At 38.2% G+C, this 19,115-nt stretch overlaps 1 long non-coding RNA gene across 1 annotated transcript; it reads left to right on the plus strand.

Annotated features, from left to right (window-relative positions):
- Positions 1-1,705: 1,705 nt before the first annotated feature.
- Positions 1,706-11,538, plus strand: LOC127153867 (uncharacterized). Its single transcript, XR_007825354.1, has 2 exons — positions 1,706-1,769; positions 11,401-11,538. It is a non-coding gene; the product is annotated as an uncharacterized LOC127153867 (long non-coding RNA).
- Positions 11,539-19,115: the final 7,577 nt, after the last annotated feature.

A 19,115-nucleotide genomic window follows, 5' to 3' on the forward strand; every position in this document is an offset into this window, starting at 1 on the left:
TCTGTTGCTTTGAGTTATTACTCAATTACTAGCGGAAGGTGTTGACTGTTGGCCTCCGTCAAGGCTGCTCTGGGAGTTCGTAGTTCCCACATAACCATAACATCCAAATGCTGGATATAATGTCAGTCTGAAATGGGATCTATTTCGAGATAGAGGTGAGAGAATCAGTGTAAGGCAAGCTGAAATCCAATGCTTTAAATTTGCATCTAAAAACTCTCATGTAAACATGACTTTCCACCTCTGTGCTCCTCAAAGCCTGAGGCTTGAGACTATCGACATTTACATAACAGTGGATGTACCTAAGAGGCAAGATTCTGCACAACAAATCCCAGAAAATACGGATAAGCGCAATATATTTCATCTTTGTGTTGGTTCGAGAACCTTTTGGTGTTCTGTCATGGAGAATTTATTTACTAGTCCCCGAAGGAGACATAGTGCCTTGGCACCTTCGCTCAGAGAAATGTTTGACATTTAGCTTGTATATTTGTTTGGGTCTTCTGTATCTACGTGTTTAAGAAAGGCTAGAGACCCGCTGTGAACCTTTGGCTTTCGGAAAGGGCGAGCGTACCGAGCCCAAACCGAGACGAGGGGTCCTTTTTCCCACGCTTTTTTATGTCTCCTCCCTGCTGGAGAACAAATGTGGAGGAGGTGGAGAAGCGTGGTGTGGTCTGAAGCCAGAGAGGTCAAGTCAGGCAGACATTCTTTCCTCCGTCTTCTGGCGCCTACCGTCAAGCCACCCACTGGATGATTCAACCCACGGGGGACTGACTTTACAGGAGTCGATCAATAATGTCACTTTTAAGTGGGAAGAATCTGAAAGGTGCTTTGAAAGAAGCTGAAATCTCGACTTAAGGGCCGTGGATTTTATCTTGCGACACTTGAGCGTTAGATAACCATTGGGCGCCAAGAAACAAGGGCAGCGGGTGTGATGGAAGCAGGACGGAAGAAAATATCCCAGGGTACCTCTGAAAAAAAAAGAGACATTTTTCAGATATTTGGGTCAAGATCGGCAGACAATAAATAATTTGATGTGCCTTTGAAACAAAGTCTTTGAGAATTTACGGACTGCTGAATTATACACTTTCCTCATCAAAGGCCTACTCACTTTTTAGGCAGTTCAAAGCAAAGACTGAGTCATACGAGTCTGTAAATACAGTATGTGCTTCAGGCCAAGCTGAGGAAAAAAGACAAAACAAGTTGGCCTTGTTTTCGTTTGCGTCGCTAGACGTAGCAATTGGGAAATCTCCTAATAAAATGCATGGGTGTTTTCTGAACAGGAAATAATTACCAGTACAAGTTATATCTGGAACTCTTTAAACTTTTAATGGTGGAATATTAAATGACTATTGATTTGCCTGAAATGAGCTAATGTTGTTTTTGAGAAATCACTTGAACTAGGGCAGAGGTAGGCAAGTTTGGTTCTAGAGAGCCGCAGACCTGCAGCATTCAGCTCCAGCCCTGAAAAAAAACCTAATCTGCCTATAGTAATCCTGAAGACATTGATTAGCTTGTTCAGGTGTGTTGGAGCTAAACTCTGCAGGGATGCGGCTTTCTAGGACCAAATTTGCCTACCCCTGAGCTAGGGGAAGGGTGTCAAATCCTGCTCCTGAGGGTCAATGGCCTGCAGATTTCAGCTCCAACCCGCCCCAGCACACTTTCTTGGAAGTTTGAAGTGATCCTGAAGACTTGATTAGCAGGTTCAGGTGTTTAATCAGGAAACTCTGCAGGATAATGACTCACCAGAAAGAAAACTGGACACTTCTCAAAGGGTATGTTTAATTCATTACTGTTACATGCACACCAGAGATGCATCTATCAGCGTATTCTTAATTTATGTATATTTGCAGAGCTGTCAGTAAGCAGGTTTCTTCACACCTTTCTCTTACTACAGTTTGGGCTTTTGCCCCCCATGAACATTCGCAGGAATGCGGTGAAAAAAACATTTTCTTATACCCACCTAAATGGCATAAGGAAAATAGTATTTGTTTACATGATGTTTCAAAACTCTTAATTGCATGTAAACATAGTGTTAGAGTTAGGTTTAGCATTAGGGTTATTAACCCTAACCCTAACTATCATTATCAAAGTACTATCTAAAAGTATATATTTTATCATATATTATTTGTGCAATTCAGTTGTTTTATCATAAAATAAAAATTACCTTTAATTATGTGAAATTGTATTAAAACTTGCACTTTGCAAAACTGATATTACACAATACAGAATATTAGTACTTTTATTGTTTTGAAATATGTATTGAGATCTAATTTGTAACATAAATTGTGTTTCTTTAATCCTTTGTTTAAGGTATATAATTGAAGATAGAACTTGTAGAAAGAACCGGTAATATCTTTTTATGTAAAGATTAAGCAACTTTTTTTTTAACCTATATGGCTTTGGATATAAAGTTCTGTACCTGTGAAACATCTTTTAAATGTAGCTGTTGACATTTTTCTGAACCTGCCTGTCTTTGTGAATCTGTTCACTCACAACAGTGCCTTTTCCTGATCTCCCAGAGGAACCTTTACTGTAGAGCCACCTTTATACTGCACGATTATTCAATGTCTCTGCGACAAAACGCATCTTTTGTTGTCTGTAAGTTAAGCACAACCATTCATTGCAGTCTCTGCTCTTTATATAAATAGATCCCGTTATAAAAGGTTTCCGTTTCAGAGAAATCGCCTCTCTACAGCAGAGAAACCAATTCACCTGCTTGATGTCCTCCTTGAGCTCTTTCTTTTTTCCTTCTGGCGACCCTGAACTATCTTTTCTTATTCCTTCTGTTAGGGGTGAGAACAATTTAGCTGTGGCCATACTTCACTTAGCAACCCAGTGACTTCCTCTTAATCAGTGTCTTTTTCTCATTTAAAGCTGTTGCCGTCAGTATTTGTTGGGGTGATGAGGGAGGTGATTTGTTCCTTGGTAACTTAATGGTCAATAAATGGCAGTATTTGCAGTATATAGTTGCAAAGTGTTCATTGCTATGTGGCTGCTAAGGCTTTGCAAAGCTGTTGCTGATTGGTTTTCAATATGTTGATAGGTGGTTGCCAGATTGGTATTAATTAGTGTGGTTTGTTTTCATGTGTTGTACTTGCCATGTGGTTTCTAGGGTGTTTTTTGTTGTTGCTTGGTGTTCGGATTGGTGTATGTATTCATCCTTCACTTCTTCATGGTCAGTAAACATAGTCTGGATACTTGTACCTAAAATCATGTTATTTTGGTTTTTCATCTGGCGTCCCCCTGTGAAAGATAACAGTGCATTTATACATAATAAAAAGCGTGCATTGTCATCTTTGAAAGCACAAAAGTTTCAGAATAAAGTAAAGGTCAGGCATCTTGAACGGATTTGTGTGCAAGATAAAGGTGCCATCTTGCGCTTTGAACCAGCATTGATTCTTGTGTTTGATGTATAAGTGAATCGAAAGACTTCGCCCTTAGTCCTTAGAAAGTTCCTCTGGAAGTGATTTTATGGGGAACAAGCAATAAGACAAAGGTTACCTCTTGAGTACTACATCCATCAGCTTCCCTTTAAAGATTAGAGATTTGTTTTTCCACATTAATCGAGTTTTACCCATAGTACTTTTGACAAATATGTTGGGCTCACACTTGGCAACATTGATGTGCAAGACTCTTATGGCCCTTGGGTGTTTTTGAAAAGACGCACACTTTATTTTTCCCGTCCAACTGAAACACGTTAACTGACTGTGTTTTTAAAAAGTTGTATGGATTTGCAACAACATAAGGGTGAGTAAATAAATGTAAATTTTTTGGTAAACCACTCCTACACTTTGAGAAAAAAAGGTACAAAAGCTGTAACTGGGGTAGTACACTTAAAAAAAGTACACCTTTGTACCATATTTACAACTAAATGGTACGTATTAGTACCTTTTAAAAGGGTACTGCCCTCATGACAGCTTTTGTACAGCTTTCTTTCTGAGAATGTGTAAGCATTCTTTATGTCTTCTAAACCAAAAGGCAGTGCAGTTCATATTTTATGGTCGCACAAACATGAGCTTGACAATCAAGGGCAGGTGACAAAGAACTCTCTCCCTCTTTCATGCTTTATTTACCCCCGCCTCATTCAGCATCAAGTGATATTACTCACTAATAGCGGAAGCCTTTCACAAACTCTTCAATCAAGAAGGGCATGACTGCAGCCCAAATAATGAAGATCTAAAGGACCTCCGACATTGATGGTAATGGCACCAAAAAACACCACAAAATGCCACCACCAGCACGGCTCGCAATCAAGAAGCTTGTTAAATTATGCGCAGTCACAATTTGTACCTGAAACCAAACATCTCAATTGATTAGACACTCCAGTGGCCTTGGCATGCCGTGCCTGAAGTATTTGTAGACTTAATACCATCCGTCTTATGAATAGAACGTGTTTTTCTCCCACATGATGGGAACAAATATTAATTTGCAAAGGCTTTTGTTTTAACGTCAGGCACTGGATATGTTTTGTTAGTTTAAGCTGCTTTAGAGCGACGTCTCGATGGTGGGTGTACCTGAGGTAATTTGTATGTTCACCTATTGTAGTCAACCGTTTTGTTTAACACCAAATTGAATACATTTCTTTTCTGATGGAGGTTCTGCAATGATATGTTTGGCAAAAAAAAAAGAAAGACTTGTAGTAATGTGAGGATTGCTCTTGACAGGATAGTTGACAGTCAATATTTTTAACAAGAAAATTATTAACATAATATATTATGGAATTACGGTGATGTTTAAGTGTGAACTATGCAATTTTAGAGTTTAATCTATTGGTTTTGTCTCAGTACTCTTCTTACAGTAGGCTGAGTTATGATGGATGAAATCCTAAAGGTTCATTATGCCTTCATAAATATCAAACTTTCTAAAATGACTAGCCAAAGTACAGTGAATTTAATCTGCAATTGGAGTCTTGTGGCTTCCAATAATGATATCTTTAATGGCTACTGAAATATTAATCATTCACGTTGATATGTAACTCTTGGTTTTGCTCTCAGGGGAGACACACAGTCACAGTTTGCAGAGTTTCTCTGATCACACGTTACTGTATTCCAGTGTACTGTTGTGTAAAGAATCCTGTACACAAATCCACCTGTAGTCTTGACTAACCCTTTTGCATCCTGTCACTTTCATAGATAGATGACAGACAGACAGATAGATATATAGACAGATATAGATAGACAGACATAGACAGAAGGATAGATAGACAGACAGACATAGATAGAAGGATAGACGGACAGACAGACATAGACAGATAAACTGATGGATAGACAGACATAGATGGACGAACGGACAGACGGACATATATGGACAGACAGACAGACATAGATGGACAGACAGACATAGCCAGATAGATGAACAGACGGACAGACAGACAGACAGATAGACAGATGGACAAACGGACATAGACGAAGACAGACAGATAGATAGATAGATAGATAGATAGATAGACATGGACGGATGGATAGATAGACAGACTGAAAGACAGACATAGATGGATGGATGGACAGATGGAGAGAGAGAGAGACAGACAGACAGACAGACATAGACAGGGGGACGGATGGACAGATAGACATAAATGGACAGATGGATGGAGAGACAGACAGACATAATTGGATCAGACAGACAGACATAAACAGATAGATGAACAGACAGAGCGACGGACAGACAGACAGGCATAGATGGACGGACAGATAGACACATAAACATAGATGGACAGACAAACAGACAGACAGATAGACAGACAGACAGACACTGTGTGCATAATTATTAGGCATGTTGATATTCTGGTCATATTTTTTTACCAAGCACATTTTACCAATTCCAAACCACATCAATCTTAATAACTACTATTAATTTTGTATTTAATCATTTGTACATGATATATATTTGTCCATGAAGGCTGGAAGTGAAAAACTCCTTATATTCAGGTGTGCATAATTATTAGGCACGTTTTCTTTTACATATAAATAAGCCAAAAAAGAGATTTAACCCAGACTGAAAAGTCAAAAATTATTAAATGCCCAAGAGAAGGATGCAAAACTTTAAATCTCTTTAAAGAGATTTAAAGAGATTTAACCTCTCTTTAAAGAGTTCAAATCTCTTTTTTGGCCTTTTTATATGTAAAAGAAAACGTGCCTAATAATTACACACACCTGAATATATGGAGTTTTTCACTTCCGGCCTTCATGGACAAATATACACTACCATTCAAAAGTTTGGGGTCAGTACATTTTTATTGTTTCTTTTTTTTTCTTTTTTTTTTTTTTAAGAAATTAATTCATCCTTTTATTCACCAAGGATGTATTAAGTTAATAATTAAAAGTTTATTAAAAGTTAATAATAAATAATTTACATTGTTATAAAATATTTATATTTTGAATAAACATTGTACTTTTTAAACTTGTTATTCATGAAAGAATCCTGAAAAAAAATCACAGGTTCCAAAAAATATTTGGCAGCATAACTGTTGATATTATCCAACATTGATCATTCTAATAATAAATCCGCATATTAGAATGATTTCTGAAGGATCATGTGACACTTAAGACTGGAGTAACAGCTGATAAAAATTCAGCTTTTTATCACAGGAATAAATTCTATTTTAAAGTATGTTAAAATAAAAAACATTATTTTATATTGTAAAAACATTTTGCAATATTACTGTTTTTTTCTATATTTTTAATCAAATAAATGCAGCCTTGATGAGCATAAGAGACTTCTTTAAAGACTATTACAAGTCTTACTGACCCCAAACTTTTGAACGGTAGTGTATATCATGTATAAATGATTAAATACAAAATTAATAGTAGTTATTAAGATTGATGTGATTTGGAATTGGTAAAATGTGCTTGGAAAAAAAATATGACCAGAATATTAGCGTGCCTAATAATTATGCACACAGTGTAGATAGATAGATGGACTAACAGACATATAGATGGATAGATATAGATATTCTGATGTGCTAACAAATGCTCTTTACCCACTTACCCACTTTAGTGCTTTTTGTACCTAATATGACACGCCAAAGCTTTGTCATTTATCACCGCCAGCCTTTTAACTGAGATGTTCAGAGGATGATTGTGTTAAAGGTTCATCAACCTAGTATATTACAATGATACAGTCAGTCACGGTTTGTTTATTATTATTTTTTAAAATAATATCAGTCTGAATTATTTGTAGACCACTTAATATTGCCTAGTGACAGAAAACAAGTGTATTATAATACCTCAGCCATTTCTGTGATCAATGAAATGTTATCATAACATGGCATCTCACGAGTTGTACTTCCTCAAAGTGTATCTCCTCTCCACTTTTCCCCTTTCAGTTTTGTGCGGTCTAATCTTTGACAGCCAGAGCAAACAAAAGTCAGTCGATCAAAATTTCCCAGCAAAATGTTACCCCCCTCCACCCCAGATTTAAACACACGGGGTCATTTTTCACGAATGTCTACAACGCAATCTTTATTTCTCTCCTTGCTGCTCTTGTTTACCCTCTTGGCTGTATCCAGGGCTTTCCATACATCTCTCTAACAGATAATACCTGCCAAAATCCAATTTACTGTTTTCTCCCTCAATGTCAAAGCTTGTAGGCAGATGGCTTTGGTCTTAAGATAATAATGATCACATCTCTCTTGCTGCTGGGCCAGATTATGATGTTTGGGAGACTCAGCAGGGGACTGGTCCAAAGCAAAGACAGTTTTAATGACAGCTCTTGATACTTCTCAAGAGGAAAAATCTCAATTCACACTGAGGGCACTTCAACAGTTAAATAAAGTAATATGGATTCATCTTATATGTAGTATATGCCCCCATTCCTTTCCAGCTGGATTTTCAGAGTCTTGATTGACTGAAAACATTGAAGCAGTAATAATTCGTCCAAGTTCGTCATATGCGTGGGTTCTGTTTGCTGTGAACACGTTGTTTCTGTCTTTGCTGGAGATCAGAGGAACTCAGTGAAAGGTTGTGCCTCTCTCCTCGCTTGCCCCTGCTGTTTTTCAGACCATGCCCTTAATAATTAAATAGCGCTCTATTTGTGGTGCAAAAGCAACCAGTCAGTCAAAGAGAAAAGCATTGCAAATGTCTGTTAGCACAAACCACCTCTTTATCAGCATGGTCTTCATTAATCACAGTTGACGTGATTATATAACGTGACATTTTGTGAGTGCTACAGGATATTCAACGAAAAAGTAGGTTACTTTTTTTTAATCCTCAGGAATTTGATTAGACAGACAAGTAGACAGACAGACAGGTATATTTGTTTTAATCCTCAGGAAATTGATTAGATAAATAGATTAGATAGACAAACAGATAGACAGATAGATAGACAGATAGATAGATATGGACAGACAGGTAGACAGACAGATATGGACAGACAGATAAACAGATAGACAGACAGACAAATATGGACAGACAGGTAGACAGACAGATATGGACAGACAGATAAACACATAGACAGACAGACAAATATGGACAGACAGATAAACAGATAGACAGACAGACAGGTAGATAGATAGATATGGACAGACAGACAGGTACACAGGTAGACAGACAGATATGGACAGACAGATAAACAGATAGACAGTTAGATATGGACAGACAGATAGACAGACAGACAGGTAGATAGATATGGACAGACAGACAGGTAGACAGATAGATATGGACAGAGAGACAAACAGATAGACAGACAGACAAAAATAGATAGACAGACAGACAGGTAGATAGATAGATATGGACAGACAGACAGACAGGTAGACAGACAGATATGGACAGACAGACGGGTAGGTAGACAAGTATATAGATATGGACAGACAGACGGGTAGGTAGACAGACAGACAGACAGACAGGTAGACAGATAGATAGATAGACACAGACAGACAGACAGGAAGTAGACAGGTACATAGATATGGACAGACAGACAGATAGATAGATAGATAGATAGATAGATAGATAGATAGATATGGACAGACAGATAAACAGATAGACAGACAGTCAGGTAGATAGATAGATATGGACAGACAGACAGACAGGTAGACAGACAGATATGGACAGACAGATAGACAGACAGTTAGACAGATATGGACAGACAGGTAGACAGACACATGGAGAGGTACATAGACAGATATGGACAGACAGATAAGCAGACAGACAGACAGACAGATAGATAGATAGATAGATAGATAGATAATCATGGAGCCTAATTTAGGATAAAGGTTATCAATCTTTATTTATTCCCATAATAACTGTCTAGACTGGAGGCTGTTCATGCCTCTCAGTTGTCTGAGAACGCTTCAGATCTTTAGAGTGGTTATGACTACTGTTAGACATGGGGATCTGTAAATCCTGTTTTAATTTGACCACAACGTTAGCCTGTGAATTGAGCAGGTGCTCTTAGCATAGCAGTGATCTGGAAGGCTATTCATCTTTTGGACGAGATGAAAATCTGACAACCCTCATCTTGACTTATAATTATGGTCTTATCATAGCCACAGGAATGAAAAATGACCCTTTTCATGGACAAACAAACTGGGAGAGCCATATACCTGGCGGCAGCTGCACGCTTGATTCACTATTACAGAAGAACCAATGGGAAACCCGGCCATCGGCATTAGGTAACACATCTGCAGGCTACTGTTACGTTTTTCATGTTGGTCTGTCCACAGAATGCTCAATGACCACTTTCCCAGGTTGCCTGGTAACAGAAGATTCCTTATTCTCACAGTGTAGCTGAAGCTACTTATTTATAAGCATCAAACACCATCAACAGATGGTTGATTTCATCTGGCCGTGTTTTACGCATTTCTTTCTACCTAATGACGTATGTGTGCAGCTGTACTGATTAATCAGACTTGTGTTTCAGGTCAGCACATTTCTACAGGTTACAGGAAACAGGCTACTAATTGCTTGAGGGGAAATGAAAAATGGGCATCTTTTATGTTCCAGAAATACACCACTGCTGCTCCAGCCCTCACTGCCGGCTGTTTTTCTCTCATAATGGCGAGGCTAGCAAAGATGCTAACTTTTTAATTTGTTTTCATGGAAATACAACCTTCACTAATGTCAGTAATTTTTGTTTGCTCTCACAGGCTAAAATATGTAGAACTAAGGGTGCGTCCACATTAGCAAAATTTTCAGGGCATTTTACAATCAAAAAAGGCCCATTGTTTATTGTCAATAATATAATGATGTATGAAATCATTTTCAAACAAAGCAGATTTAATTTGGACAATGCAACACTGCACTAATTCCTATTGAAATTACTGAATTTTGTGGATGAAAATGCGCAGAACAACAGTAAATGTTTGCGTTTAAACTAGGGCTGCAAGATAAATCGAAAAAAAATCGCAATTGCAGTTAATCAAAAGCTGTGATTGTCATGCGTATCTTTTAGTGAAGCACGGTTCTGTGATCAGCAGTAAATAAACATCCGAAGACCAGAGGGCGCTCTTGCATGGAAACTCCAAATTAACTGCTTTCGTTGATTCAACGTAACAAATAAACACATGACTATGACAATGTATGGTTTATCTGAGTTCTTCTTATAATTTTTCTTATAATACAGTATATAATAATGCAATGGCTTTATCACTGCTTAGAATACTATGAATACTATGCATGCCTTATTCTTATTATGTAAAAAGCCACATCATCTCCGAGAAGGATTTATTTTTCAAACACTCAACTGACGTTATGAAGTTTTTGTGTTCCGTGAATGTGATTTGCCAGCAATTATGCTAGACGTTGCCTGCGTTGGTGCTTAAAAAAATGTGCAGGCACATAGTGTTTCTTTACAGAATGTTTCTTTACAACTACTGGCTTGGCATGATTAATCCAGTGTTTTAATTGTTTTTGTGGATTCCTGTGAACGGGGACTGTTTCGACAACATTGCTGTCTATACTTAAAACTTTCATCTATTTCATATTTAGTACTTCATTGTCGTGTAAACCTTCTATTGGCTTTATTAGCTACTTACATCAACACTTGACAGAGGGTGTCTGAAGCTTGGTGCTGACAGTACTTTTGTGGTATTGCATGAACATGATTGATTAGCATCTGCGCCCCTATTTGCATAAGGCAGTTTGATTGGCTGATGTCTGTGTTGGCACTTGAAAAGCTAAACATTTTTTCACATTCTGTCTGTGAACAATGCCAGTGGCGGGATGCAACAGATCCACAATTCAGTTCGGCAACACATGATATTCCAAATATGAACAAAAATTAATTTAATTAATTTACGTTGTAGAGCAAAACATCCAAGTATTGTCAGTTTATATTCACCACAAACCTTGTTTTACTCATGAATTGAAAAAAAAAACAATTATAAAAAACCTAAACGAAAAATAGTTGTTTTGACGTCACAGCTGCAGCACTCTATACGCGTACTAAATTTTATATTTGTTTTCACAGAAATACAACAAGCTCCTCCAACATTTGCAAGCACGACTCCTGACGTAGACTGGATTGTATTGTGATGTTTTTCTGTGCCGCAGTTGAGTCGAAAGACAGGATGACCTGTCACCACCTCCGTTGTTATTGTCAGTCACAGATCTGAAGCTTTACATCGTCCAATCTCACCTGCGTAAACCCAGCCCTGTAATTGCCTACTGTCACACTTTGCCACATCACTCCCCCTCAGATCCAGCTCTCAAATTGGAATGCGGCGCAGAATGGGATTGCAAAGAGGCGGCGACGGGGACAGTGGCGATTTCAGCATGAAATATCAACATCCGGGAAGGTCACAACAGTCATGGCCTCATCTGTCAGCAGGGTTTTCAGCTTCAGTCTAATGCCGGCCCTTCATAGCGAGCCTGAAGGCAGCAAATGAACCTCCATCAATCACGCTCACCAAAGCTTTAGCCGTTCCTTTTTCATCGAAGGTACGAATCAGGAAACGACTCACCCTTCCACCTGTGGCTGGGTCTCTATTTACAAGAATTACAGGAGAAATGGAACTGGTTTTGGCCCATATCACTAATAAAGAGCCATATGAAATATTTATGTCATAAAGGGCTTCATTTGACCGTTGATCAAAGTGGGTCGGGATACATTTGTAAGTAATAGACATGCTGTGTCGTGGAATGTGTGCTGTGTTATTTAGAGGTTGGGAGATGAAAAACACTGCTTGGGGAGGTAGAAACAGCCTGGGCAATAACCTTTTTTTTTATTAGTGCAATTTATCAGATGTGTCACATTACTCCTTTATACCTTTTCTTTCAGTACTTGCCATCTAAAATGTCAAAATGCAAGAGCACATGGGTCAATGAAATGGCATTCATAGTTCTTTTTCTTTAATATTTATTTAAAAATGCTTCAAAAAATCAGATAATTTGAATCACAAGGCAAGGCTAGTTCAGGTTCCAAAAACGTTTGTGATATTACACTTATGACATTAAATTTTTTATTTAAAAAAAAAAAAAAAAAAAAAGTTTTACTTTTTACCTAAGAAAAATATTGTTGATGGTTACACCACATGACATTTTTAGAGTCGTTACATCGAATACTTTTCAAAACCATATTAGGAGTGCATTTCTAAGAACCATTTTTAAAAATATTTTTTTTCCATTTCTTTATCATGAACGCTCTTGACCAATGTTCCTAGAATTGCTAAATTAATTTCATTGACTGTTAGCCAGAACGTCAATGGAAGTTTCAGCACATTAGGCAGGAGGGTTTTAAATATAAATTGGTTTAGCAAGACAGAAACCCAAACCTAAGGCACTGAAAGAGAAACAGGCCCGGGATATAAAAGGATTGTGTAAGGCATGTTAATTGCACTGTCAGTGTTTAACTTAACTGTCAGGTCATGTGATGATCAACGGCAAGTAATAAATAGGCTAATGTTGTTTACTGTATTTGTCGTCCAGGAATGTACGACCCGACTTCTGTATTTTCTTGCAAAATGACAACAATGTAAATACCAAGCACGTATTTGAATAATGTAAATTAATGGAGTGCTACACTTTCAGTGCTTTGCTGTTTGAGTTTGATTCAGCAATGCATTAATTACCATAAATACATATTCATGCCTTTTCCATGGTTGTGCTGATTAACAGCAAGGGTATGAGGAACAAAAAAAAGTCCACCTAGCTGAATATGGGACTTTTTCCCCATTCATAACCAAAACTGCATAGTAATGTGTGCAAAAATGTAAGCATCTACTTTCATTAACATTTCAAAATGTAAAAATGGGGAAAATCCTTGAAGCATTTAGATCCAAGGACTTTCTTGGAATCATTCATCTTTCCCATTTATAGCAGTTTCTGAAAGGAACCATTATTAAAGTGGTCTGAAACTCCATTTAAGAGAGGCCAAGTGCTTGGCTTTCAAAAAATTCAAAGGTTGGCTGGTTTAATCTGGTTTTGTTTCATTTTTCTGCATGATTGGCTTGGCCGTATAGTTAGTTCTACACATCAGGGAAACTATATTGGTTATTAAAAAGACTACTGTACATATACAGTCGTGCTCTTCAAGTGTCTACTGTGTCCAAAAATCTTTGAAGCAGGTCCAGCTTTCTGCTTCAGAAGCTCCAAAAGGATTACATGTGAGAGTGACATTTTTTTACATTGTGAAAATTAGTTATTTTCAGCTTCTCAGCAAACCTATTTTTGTAGCTGAAGGTTGTGGATAACCAGTGTTGCCAAGTCCGGCGACTTCAGGACTGTTGCCGTGGGTTGTTTTTCATGTCTGCGAGTTAAGGCCACCCCAATAATCTAATATTTAGCTGGAACGCTAATTTTGCCAGGGGAAACGCACAAAAAAATAGTGTATTTTACCCCTCGAAACACGAATTTTCAGTCTAGTTTTGATTAGCAATTGGGTGGGTTTTTTTGAGAAAACCTGTGCAGCATCCCTGTGGCTGTGAACTCTCAATTTTGCATTAAAATCTCCAAACCCAGGGGGTGTTGTTTCCACAATGGCTAGAAACATCTTAACCTCTTAACACAAATGCAAGTTCTGTCATTTCAACAAACATTAGCGAACAGTTTTAGAAAGTTGTATGGTGCAGTTATGGCCAAAAATATCTGCACCCTTGCAATTCTGTCAGAAGATGCAACCCTTCTCTCAGAAAATTGTTCCAATTGCAAATGTTTTGGTATTCACATGCTTATTGTTTTTGTTTGATTGAAACAACACAAAAAACAAAAGCGTTTCCACTATCAGGCCGAACCGTTCTCTTTGCTTAACCGTTCCATTCTGTACCAATCCAGGCCAGTCAGCACGGATACGGTTTCATTTTCCACTGTGGTGCTGATAATGGAACTCTTTGGAATGTAAATACAAACGTGTCAGACGTTGCCTTGGTAAAGCAATTGATTTGTAAACAGTGATATGGATGATGATCAGATATTTCTGTTTTTGGCACTCCTTTTTCATCTAATATTTACTTCGTTAAATAACAGAAAAAATGACACAACTTTTAGTGCAGAAAAATAAAATAAACAGAAGGCGATAACAGGTATAACGTTATCAACAAATGCAGAGGTAATATCAATGGAGATGGACACAGAAGGTAAAATTCCTTTCTACAAATACCACAGTTATTGATAGTATTAATGATACTGTTATTGTTATTGTTATACATGTTATTGATAGCTATGAATGCAGCATAGCTGTTTACTTGGCTGTTTGATCAAATAGCGTACTTCTGCTTAGCACACACACTCCAGCACGGTTTAGCACGGTTGTCTAAATGTGCCATTAAAAAAAAAAAATCCGGACCAATCCTGGGCAATATAGTAATCACACTTGCAACCAGTTAAAATGGAAAAGCTGACTTAATCTTTATGCTGTGTGTCACACTGAGCATGGAGAAAAGAAAGAAGTGTAAAGAGTTGTCTGTGGATTTGAGAGAAAAAATTGTGGAAAAACATGGACAATCTCAAGGCTACAAGCCCATCTCCAGTGATCTTAATATTCCTGTGTCCACTGTGTGCAATATCATCAGAAGGTTTATAGCCAGTGGCACTGTAACTAATCTCCCTGCACATGGACGGAAGAACAAAATTAATGAAAAATTACAATGAAGGATTTTTCGAATGGTGGATAAAGAACTCCGATTAACTTCCAAACAAATTCAAGCTGATCTACAGACACCAGGTACAACAGTGTCAGCTCACACTATCCGTCGCCATCTGAATGAAAAGGGACGCTATGGTAGGAGACCCAGGAGGACACAAAGGCATAAACAAGCAAGACTGGAGTTTGCCAAAACTTATGTGACAAAACCACAATCCTTCTGAGAGAACATACTGTGGATAGACGAGACAAAAGAATAGCTTTTTGGTAAAGGACATCATGGCACCGTTTACAGAAAAAAGAAATGAGGTCTTCAAAGAAAAGAACACAGTCCCTACAGTCAAACATAGTGGAGGTTCACAGACGTTTTGCTGCTTCTGGCACTGGATGCCGTAACTGTGTGAACGGTATCATGAAATCTGATGATTATGAGAATTGTGGGGAGCGACACAGTGACCAGTGTCTGAAAGCTGCGTCTCCACCAGAGGTTATGCGTCTTCCAGAAGGACAATGACCCCAAACACATTTCAAAAAGCACTCAGAAATGATTACAAACAAAGCGCTGGAGAGTTGTGAAATGACCAGCAATGAGTACAGATCTGAATCCCACAGAACACCTGTGGAGAGATCTCAAAACAGCAGTTGGGAGAAGGCATCCTTCAAATCTGAATGACCTGGAGCAGTTTACAAAAGAAGAGTGGTCCAAAATTCCAGTAAAGAGGTGTAAGAAACTCATTCATGGTTACAGGAAGTGACTGATTTCAGTTATTTTTTTTCAAAGGGGTGCTATCAAATATTAAGTTAAGGGTGCCAATAATTTTGTCCAGTGCCTTTTTGGTTTCTTTGTAGAATTGTATCAGATTTGACTTTTCTTCTCAGGTTTTTTTTTTTTTTTTGTGTGTTAAAAAAATAATAAGAAAAAAAAAAAAAAAAAAATAAAAATAAACATGTGAGTACCAAAACATTTGCAACTGCAACAATTTTCTAAGAGAACGGTTGTATTTTCTGACAGAATTGCAAGGGTGCCGATATTTAAGTAAAATTGATATTGAGTAAAATAAGCCGACATGCAGTTACATTCTAGAATAGCTCACATGTGTAAATGTTTCTACAAGTCTGTGTGTTGAATAAAGGAGGTTTTTAATGTGATTTTGATTGGGGTGATTTGACTTTTTTTTTTTTTTTTGCTCTGACTGTATTAGTTTTGAGTAGCAGTTAAGCTGGGTTTGCAATGCAGACCTGGCAACCCTGGTAGCGATGCTTCTAACCAAAGACAGAGAGCTGTACTTTCAACCACACAACTTAGCAATGGTGTTTGCAAAGGTTTCAAGTACCCCAGAGAACAAAGGAAGAGGGAACATGTGATTGTAGCAACCATTTAAAAATTCAACAAATGGTGAACAAAATGACAATTTAGTACTCTCTTAGTAGTTCGTTATTTCATTATTTTCATACAAACGGTGAACAAACAGGGACAAAATATTAATTAAGTACTCTATGTTTCGTTATTTAATAACAATAATCTGAATGACTTTGTTCTCAAACTAATTAATTAACAGAAGTTTTTACTACATAACCCTCGTGATGTCATTAAATGACAGCTCAATATTGTTGAACCACAGGTGTAAACTATTATCGTACTAGTTAAGCAAGGATTGCATTAGGGGTGTGCCATACATATCATCTACAAACTTTTTTTTTTTTTTTTTCATTTTCGCACACCCCTAGATTGCATTGTTTTACAGGAAACACACCCCAGTATGGATTCATCTTCTTTCAAATGTGATCTCAAAAGGGCTTAGTCAGGGTGGCTAAATTTAATTTTTGACATCAATGAAAACAAGGTTGTAAGGGACAGAAATACAATGCGTTCAATGGATTGTACTGTTGTTTAACAACACACCAATTGTTCAGCTGATGAAACGTCTTTCCGAATAAACATTCAGTAGATAAAAACTCCATCAAACAGTTTTGAAAGTTGTGAGTTGTGATCATTATTACTCACAGCATCATTGTCACCCATGTTATACTCAATATGTTGTCTTATCTGATTAAGGTCTATTAGTCCAAAAGCTTAGACATGCCAGTTCCTAGATTTGGGTTCAAAAGGTGGAGCGCAAGTCAACTAGTGAAAGATGGCTATAAGCCCAGCTCTAAGCTCTTGTGAAAACTCCAGGCTTCCTCCACTCTCCTCAGGCCTTGTAATGGCTGGCTGCTCGAACAGCATGATGAGCAAGACGTCGACTCCTCAAACCAGGAGGAAGGGCGGTTGTTTTGGCAGTTGGGAAAGTCAAGCACGACGTAAGCGGTTAATTACGCCCATACCTCACGTCCAACGGTTCCCCACTCCCAGAATAAATCAGCCCGTTCCTGAGGAATGCGCAAGAAAACAAGGGAATACCACAATGAGGTGCTAATCAATCCCGCTGACTTAATTACGCTTTCAATCTTCACAGGTGACTCTCATGTGGAATTAAACTCCCTAGACTTCTGACTCCCCACCGCAGGTGAACAAAAACACTCTAGTCAACAGCCTTACGATTGTCCCTGCTCATTGTTATGACTGCATACATGCATCTATCAGACGTGAAGCTTGATTAAAGGGAGGAGACTGTGTAATTAATGAAAAGCCCAGGAGTCGTTACGCAGTTCTGCCATCTTGTATCCAAGTGTAAACTCTTGGTAATTCACCTTGACAATCTGTTACTACCCACTGGTTTTTAGATTTACTCTAGAGGCTGGATGTGGCGTTTCCAGTTGGATTCTTGGGGTGATGAAAGAAGGTGAGAAAAGAACATTCTGGCACAAAAGTTTCCGGATCCGTTTCGCGGTAAGTCAACAGCATTCTGTTCCCGCTTCATATGCAAGCTCTGCTTTCCATAGAGTTGATATGGTTCTTTGCAGTCTAATCTTTAATCATATTTAGGAAGATTATCTTTCTAAAATTACCCCAGCCCCTTCTGACAGGAGCGTGAGGAAGCGTCTTGTTTATCTCATTTTTCAGATTTGCGTGCAGTTGTTGGGCTTATGGCAAACATGTAGCATTTGCACAAAAGCTCAGGAGAAATGACATTACGACAAAAGGGGAAAGAAAGGCCCAGCTGCCACTTGATGGCATTCAAGTACAGTGCACAGATGTGGGCTGCAGTACTGCAGCTCTCTTTTTGCTTTAGCTCTCTTGTACATACTTCAAGCTTCTCTTCATGCTTAAAGCTGCAATGTGGATTCCAAACAAGGTTCCCAGATGTTCCTACTGCACCATGAGCCCTATTGCCATCTCCTTTGGTCAGATAATGAAGTAGTCCTGTCCCAAACTTGATTGGCTGAAAAGACATTGAACATCACTGGATATCTCAGCTACAAGAGTACTTCTTACCTATAAGGCCCTTAATGGTTTAGCTCCTGCGTACCTAACTAGTCTTCTACCACACTACAATCCATCACGCTCCCTAAGGTCGCAAAACTCTGGACTGTTGGTAGTACCTAGGATAGCAAAGTCCACTAAAGGAGGTAGAGCTTTTTCGCATTTGGCTCCCAAACTCTGGAACAGCCTTCCAGAAAACGTTCGGGGTTCAGACACGGGGTTTAGCTCTGGTTGAACAAATCTTTCTTTGCTTGGTTTGAACAGCAGCTACGCTAATTATGTCCCTATTTGTTCCTCTGTTTCTTGACATCCCGTGGTAACTAGGAATTCGCAAGCTTCAGTCTGGATCCAGAACACTTAAGAAGAGATGATGCCAACAACTCAGAGGACCGCAGATGATGCCAACCCTGAAACAACATACAGCACTACTGAATTCTGCTACTAATTTATGGCGTTCTTTGTCTGTTTGATTACATCATTAATTGATCTTTACCATACATCTCTGCCATATGTACATCAACTTGACATAGTCACCACTAGTAAGCTACTACTAAATATATTGTAAAAACGTTAATTTGGTGTAAAGTTGCTTTGCAACGATATGTATCGTGAAAAGTGCTATACAAATAAAATTGAATTGAATTGAATTGAATATCTGTGGACTAAACTATTTTGTGTAGCAGGGGTCAGCAACCTTTTTTATTTTTCTGGTTGAACATTGTGCCAATAAGCCCAAAAAAAT

The sequence above is a fragment of the Labeo rohita genome, chromosome 22 (genome assembly GCF_022985175.1).
Source record: "Labeo rohita strain BAU-BD-2019 chromosome 22, IGBB_LRoh.1.0, whole genome shotgun sequence".
NCBI classification, from domain to species: domain Eukaryota; kingdom Metazoa; phylum Chordata; class Actinopteri; order Cypriniformes; family Cyprinidae; genus Labeo; species Labeo rohita.